This window comes from Macaca thibetana, chromosome 15 (genome assembly GCF_024542745.1).
Source record: "Macaca thibetana thibetana isolate TM-01 chromosome 15, ASM2454274v1, whole genome shotgun sequence".
Classification (NCBI taxonomy): Eukaryota; Metazoa; Chordata; class Mammalia; order Primates; family Cercopithecidae; genus Macaca; species Macaca thibetana.
The window spans coordinates 109,249,758-109,257,410 of NC_065592.1; positions in this window are offsets into that span (position 1 = coordinate 109,249,758).

The window sequence follows — 7,653 nt, forward strand, 5'->3', positions numbered from 1 at the left end:
AACTCCCATGGGGGCTTTCAGCTCTTGGATGCCTTACAAAACAGTTACTTTGAAATATTTGGTGGCCAAAGAGAAATCCAAGTCGTTAGGGAAAATTATAACCAAAATGACAGCAAAATTCTCTCCTCTGGAAGGGCTTTGAGTCCAGGTCGTCAGTCAGACATTGCCCCCATTCCTTGGGCTTTTATGAGACGTGGAAGAGAGAATGTGGAGGGTTCCAGAGCGTTCTAGCAATTATCGTTTTAACCCTTGCAGAGCGCACTAATTCCGGCCCATTCGTTCTTCTATGAACCAGGCCCTGTTCTAAGCCCTTTGCAGCACATGATTCAGAAGGCCTGATTGTCTTCTCATTTCCCGGCAGGAAATCTAAGGCACAGAGAGGTTAGGTAAGTAACCCAAGGCTTCCCAGCCTGGGAGGTTCCAGAGGCCGGATTCACACCAGGCCGTTAGTCTGACCCGACCATCAGGCCGCGATGCTGCTCCGCATGGAGATGTGGGTACTGGGGGCGGGCACCCTGCTCCGCGTGGAGATGTGGGTACTGGAGGCGGGCACCCTGCTCCGCATGGAGATGTGGGTACTGGGGGCGGGCACCCTGCTCCGCATGGAGATGTGGGTACTGGGGGCGGGCACCCTGCTCCGCATGGAGATGTGGGTACTGGGGGCGGGCACCCTGCTCCGCATGGAGATGTGGGTACTGGGGGCGGGCACCCCAGCTTGCTAAAGCCAAGACGCGGGGAGGTTTTCACCCAGGAAGCCTCCCCCCCAGCCACAGCACGGACCCTTCACCGGGCCCAAAGCCTGAGAGGAGCTCAAGGCCCCGCAGGCTGCGCTCCTTCCCTCCCTCCCTCCCCTCTCTTCCGTGGATGAGAAACCCCCGCCCCGCACTTCATCTGGAGGGCGGCAAACCAACGGAAGGGGCAGGGAGGCGGCTTGTTCCTGGGACTCTCCGGCAACTCCCAGGAGCCACTGGAAACCCGCAGGTGACCCCAGCCGCCAGCGTTGGCACCAGAGGAGTGCCAGCATCCTCCAGACGCCCTTGCATGAGGGCGGGGAGCTCACTTCCTGAGGAAGGGGCTGCAGGGGGTGCCTGCGGGGCCAGCCAGGCCTGGCTTGAAACATCTGAAACAGCCTGCGGTGTAATCGAGCGTGAGTATTGGTTCCAACACAAGATGCCTATTTGTCCACTCGGTTATTAGTTCTTCACGTGCTCGTCCTGAGCCCGCGAACTGCCGTGGGGGCTCTCAGCTCTTGGATGCCGTAAAAACCAGTTGCTTTGAAATATTTGGTGGCCAAAGAGAAATCCAAGTCATTAGGGAAAATTATAAGCAAAATGACAGCAAAATTCTGTCATCTGGAAGGGCTTTGAGTCCAGTTCGTCAGTCAGACATTGCCCCCATTCCTTGGGCTTCTATGAGACTGTGGAAGAGCGAATGTGGACGGTTCCAGAGCATTCTAGCAATTATCGTTTTAACAAACAGGGCTCTTTTCTAATATTCACATTCCTTTCGCATGGCGTCACGAAAATACAAACATTCACTCCATCCGCAAAAAATGCAGGCGCTCTGGGAGGAAAGAGCCACCGGCTCAGCCCCCTGGCCGGGTTGCAGCCACAGGAGATTGATTGTATCTGCTCCCGGTTTCCCGGGCGGACTGTGTCTGACTCCTGAGAAGAGATACCGCACCCCTGGGTGGGCACTGCCACGACCAGGCGAGAGATCCGGAGCGCCTGGGACCCTCCGTGCAGGAGGCCGGGCTACGGTGGGCAGGGTCGGCCCTGCAGACAGGGCCTTTCCTCCAGTGCCTTCATTGTGGAGAGGAAGGAAGAGGGCTCCCTGAGCCCTGTTTCGGGGACTGCCCTGATACAGTTCTTTCATGTTCATCTGATTTTCTCGGGTCTGATCTGTTACTAACCTCAGAGGGAACCAGAGTAAGATTTTGGACTCAACCACTGCAGTTATCCTCAGGTAGTCAGCCCACCGTGCTGATCTGTGGTCAGTATCTGAAGAGCACACAAGGGCTTAAACTAGCACTGGGCCTGATTTCGGAGGCCATTATGCAACTGGGTAGCCAAGTGTAACAACATCCTGTGCTACTTCCAAGAGCACAATGGACAGGCCCCTCCTTGAGGAGGCGGACCAGGAGGTGGGAAGACCTTGGGAGGCACTAATTTTACCAAAACAAAGTGGAAGCATTCCATATTCTGGAAAGTGTGATTGGCACTGACTGTGTGACTGTGAAAAGGAGCATAAACCTCGGCATGAAATGAGCGCTCGTATTGTTTGGGGCATGTTTTAAAGCAAGTAATACTAATTTTTTTTAAGTAAACTGTGATTTACAGTTTTTCTGAGAACAACCCAAATTCCCATCACTGAGGGTGGTGTATACTAGAAAGCCCTTAAACAGAATGAGGCCGATCTGTGATGTGGCCCCGGAAATGATCACTAAGATGTAGGGTCCACTGAGGAGAAAGACGACGTGACGAAACAGTGCACAGAATATGTCACTACATGAAAAGAGAACTTTATTCCACGGCTATAAACACGTGTGTGAATGCAGAGAAAAAAGACTTGCAGGATCCACTCCAAAGCTGAGGATCGTCATCTCCCAGGAAGAAAGTGGGATTGTCCTGCAGAGAGAAGCAAGCAGCAAAGAGGCTTTTCCCACTTCACTCCATATGTTTCCAATCTATTTCAGTCTCTGAGAATGGAAAATACATTTGGGTATTAATTGCATAACTTTAAAAAGCAACAGAGAAACAGAAAGGGACATGCTCGCTTTGGCAGCACATATACTTAAAAAACAAAAAACAAACAAAAAACACAGAAATTGGGGGAAGAAGTTGGATTCATACCCATAAATAAGAAGTATAATTTGTTTAAACGGCCGGGCACAGTGGCTCACACCTGTAGTCTCAGCACTTTGGGAGGCCAAGGCGAGCGGATCACTTGAAGTCAGGAGTTCGAGACCAGCCTGGCCAACATGGTGAAACTCTGTCTCTACTAAAAATATAAAAATGAGCCAGGCGTGGTGGCACACACCTGTAATCCCAGCTACTCAGGAGGCTGAGGCAGGAGAATCGCTTGAACCCAGGAGGCAGAGGTTGCAGTGAGCCAAGATTATGCTACTGCACTTCAGCCTGGGCGACAGAGCAAGAACCTGTCAGAAGAAAGAAGAAAGAAGGAGAAGAAGGAGAAGAAGAAGAAGAAGGAGAAGAAGAAGAATTTGTTTAAATGCATGCCTCAATTGGCAGGACACCTGGGTTTGGTGACTTTTTTAAAGCTGAAGACACTTGCTAGATTGCTAGTAGAATACAAAGAGGCTTATAAAACACCAAGGAGGCTTATAAAGCGTCTTCAGTGTGCTGTGGACCCCTAACCCACTGCAGAGTAGAGGACCTCCGGAGACTTGCAGGCAACAGGTGTCACCGCAGGCCAAGAGGTCACCAGTGTGAGTTTGGGACCAGAGTCCAGCTTTCAGCCTGCAACGGCCACATGCCCGCTGTATGGTCTGGACCATTCACTTCACCTCTTTAATGGAGTTAAAAATAGTACCTACCTCACTCATCAAAGAGTGACTAAAGCCAGGTGCAGAGGCTTACCCCTGTAATCCCAGCACTCTGGGAGGTGGGCAGATCACTTGAGTCTAGGGGTTTGGGACCAGCCTGGGCAGCATAGTGAGACCTCATAGCTCCAAAAAAGAGAAAAAGAAAAAACAACTAGCTTGGTGTGGTGGCACCCGCCTGTAGTCCCAGCTGCTCAGGAGGCTGAGATGGAGGATCACTTGAGCCCAGGGGGTTGAGTACGCAGTGAGCCGAGATCGCGCCACTGCACTCCAGCCTGGGTGACAGAGCCAGACCTTGTGTAAAAAAAAAAAAAAAAAAAAAAACAAGTGAAATAAGAACATGGGATGTGCTTAAGGACTTCTTGGGACAGTTCCTGATTGTTCTAGAATACTGTAGAATACTGGCTATTATTACTGAAGCACCACTAGGGGCTCCTAATAGAATGCGTACCACCACCCCAAATCCAGAATGCAGGAGAACTTTCCACTAGCCAGAGTCAGGTTTCAAGGCCCCACACGCGGCAGTGGGCAAGTATTTGTTAAGCACTGTCAGTGCCCACCTCGGAGGGCTCCGGCAAGGAGTGGAGCCGGAGCTTCTCCAGGACCCTCACTCAGGGACATTAGCAGCCAGTACCAAAAAAAGGTAAGGACATACTGCCCGGGCCCAGCACTGACTGCCCTGGGAGTGGATAAATGTGGGGCGCCGGGCACCCAGTCCTGTCGTGGGGAGAGGGCAATCAGGTCAAGCTTCTCAGCAGAAGCAACATCTAAGAGTGGAAATGTCAGGAGGAATGAGAAGGTGTCCCGGGTAGAACTCAGGAGCAAACGCTTAGCGGTGAGAGGGACCGTGACACACACCCAGCCACGCAGGTGCTGCAGGTGGACTTGGAGATAGGAGTGTGGGCAGACAGGCCCACGAAGTAACAAATAAAAGACGGTTCGCACCTAATAAAGTATCTGTCACGCCACACACCCTGTCATAGCAGAGCTCCCCGCTGGGCTGAACGTGGGGCCTGGGTAGCTGCACCGTCCATGGAAAAAGTGTGCACGGACTCTGGGCATTTCCAGCAGCAGCAAAGGGCTCTCTCGGGCTGGGAGACACTGAGGAAAGTCTGTGCTCACAGGAAATCCCTTAGAAAATGCCCTCCACGGCGAATCAGCCTTGTTGCACAAACGTCATACAAGTGAGAGGTAACTAGAACCTCAACGATGCAGAAACTCCCGTCGTACTTCCCTCTGCAGGCACCGGCAGGTCACGGTTTCCCCAAGCCTGGACCTCAGGGCTCTTCTAACGCAGTGTCCTTAGCTGTGTGCTGCAAGGGAAAGCTGGTGGCGTGGAGCAGGGGACAGGCCCCACCTCCTTTCAACAGTGGCCTCGAAAAGCCCAGCCCAGGAAGGCCGTCAACGGGGAGGAAATAGACCTGAAGGTCGAGAGCGACTGGGTGAGTACAGGAGGGTGAATTCCGGTCCTAGAATGAAACCTAGTGAAGTAGAGAGACTGGTTCCCAGATAGAACTCATCCCCAACTCTCCTGGAAGAAACAATAAGACAATCAAGATTTATACCCGACCATTTGTTTTCTTTCGGTGACATGGGCAAATCATTGCTTACTGTCCTAGTTTTCCTTTCTGCCCTTGGTTTGTTATGGATTCACCTCAAAAGAAGTGATAGCCTGAGGAATCCCAGAGCCCAGCTCCCCACTGGCCCTGCTGTCTTCCAAGACCAAGAGCCCTGTGTCATCACAGGACCCCATCACCCGGGCCCAGGGGACCAGATCTAGTGTGGCCAGAAGGAGCTGGGCCAGGGGAGCTTCCAGTTGGGAATTTCACTCAAGAAAAGGGAGAATCGGCCAGGCGCGGTGGCTCACGCCTGTAATCCCAGCACTTTGGGAGGCTGAGGCGGGCGGATCACAAGGTCAAGAGATTGAGACCATCCTGGCCAACATGGTGAAACTCCTTCTCTACTAAAAATACAAAAGTTAGCTGGGTGTAGTGGCGCATGCCTGTAGTTCCAGCTACTTGGGAGGCTGAGGCAGGAGAATTGCTTGAACCAGGGAGGCAGAGGTCGCAGTGAGTAGAGATCGTGCCACTGCACTCCAGCCTTGTGACAGAGCAAGACTCCATCTCAAAAAAAAAAAAAAAAAAGAAAAAAAAAAAAAAAAAAAGAAAAAAGAAAAAGAAAAAAGAAAGAAAAGGGAGAATCGCACTGTGGGAACCCAAGCTGAAGGGATATAGGAAGAGTCAAGCTGAGAAGCCACGTCCCGAGGAAGGAGCCAATGGGTGCAGGAGGGAGAGGAGCCCTCTAATAATAAAGAGAGAAGAAGACGCAGACACAGACACAGAGGCCGAGAGAGTGGCCGCGCTGGGCTGGGAGTGGAACACTCCAGGGGAGGTGCTGGTGCTCCAAGGAGCCGCGCTGTGTCCTGTCGGCGAGGGAGCCCCAGGGAAGCCCCAGGTCCTGCTCTCCACCGACGCGGTGGGTTCACAGTGCACCTCCCCACAACCCGCCTGCACAGCCCGCCTGCGAGCGCTTGTGTTCCTTGGGATCCAAGTCTCCTGGAAGATTCAGATGGAAGCCTGTGAGATGCCTGGTGTAAAACGTACCCCCTGGGGGTGGAAGAACGTGGCTATTCTTTTTTTTTTTTTTCACCAAATCTCCACTACGGATTTTTGAGGAGCTGTGAATCACAGGAGTGACGCAAAACACATGTACATGGGAACGTTTTGTCTGTGTTGTGTGAAGACGAGCAGGTGGTAGATAGCACCACCTTGTGAACCCTGGCTCTGTACTGTGCACGTTCTAGGAAGGGAAAATCAGAGCAGAGGACGTGACCCGAAGAGCCAGGAATGGTTTAAGAAGGATCGTTTGTGGCAGGTTAAGCTCACTGATTTTTTTTAAAGTGGCATGGAAAGTCAGAGTCTCTAGTAAATGTTTTTAGGAGAGTTGACTTGCTTTACCCCAATGTGAAAGCCATTCTTTAAAATACAGACTTCAAAAATCAAACACGTCGTGAAACGTGGCAAATTAGGCACCGTGAAATCAACCTTCTCCCCAGCTCTCAAGTCTTCCCTCCTTGGAGTTTAACTTTCTCCAACAATAAATAATATGTAATTTGTCTGCTTTCCCTAATTCTTCCTGCCAAATTACCCTTTTGTCAGTAAGAGAACAAACAAAATCTCTCTCTTAGATAGCCACAACTGTATTAGTAGTTTTCCATGGATTCTCTTCTTCCTTCCCTTCCTCTTTCTTGTTTTTGATGAGAAGCAGCTTTTATCAATAGATCATTTCCAGGAGTCCAAAAGGCTATATATATACAGGTTCAACTCCTCTCCCCAGAGTCCCCCAGGCCCCCACCCTGGGCGAGGCTGCAAGGTGCCTTGTTGTTTCCAAGGGGCCCTGTCCCAGCCCCTCTTATGTGGGCACCCCAGCTATGACACCCAGTATGGACTCTGGGCTTTGCATCAGTGCCGGCTGCAGCTTTAGTGCCACTGTTTATGGTGGAAGGGGGGGGTGTCAGGGCCCAGGTCTTATTAGGGGCAGAATGATGAGAAAGTCCCTGAAATGTGGGACCGGGACTACCAAAGGAGGCCTCGCTCTGTGTCTTAGGAGCCTGATCCTTCACAGGCTTCATCATTCTTTCTGAAAGACCACGCTCAATCAGTCGCGGGGCATCCCTGCCAGCCACAGGTCCAGTCCTAGCGTGATGAGGTGAGCCAATACAAACTAAAGCATATTCTGGTCCGCAAAGACTTGGTGATTCATTAGACATCCTTTCCGTCTTCCCGCCTACCTTAGCAAAATGCAAGTTCTAGTGCAGTGCTGTGATAAGTGGGGAGACGCCACACTGGGCGTCAGATGCGTTTCTGAGGAAGCCGTGGACGTACTCGCTTTCCTCGGGTGTTTGCTGTGTGCTCTGTTCACAGTGAAGTTTAGTTTAACTGGCCTGAAAGAGGAAGTGCTCGAAAGGAAAGCACTTGGTAAATGCAGGCAAAATCTAGCTAAATGTTCCTCCTGAACGGAATTAGTGCTGGGAGCAGGAGAACGGTGATTTGGGAAGATCGTGTCTTTCGGTGATTTTGTTCACTGTCTGC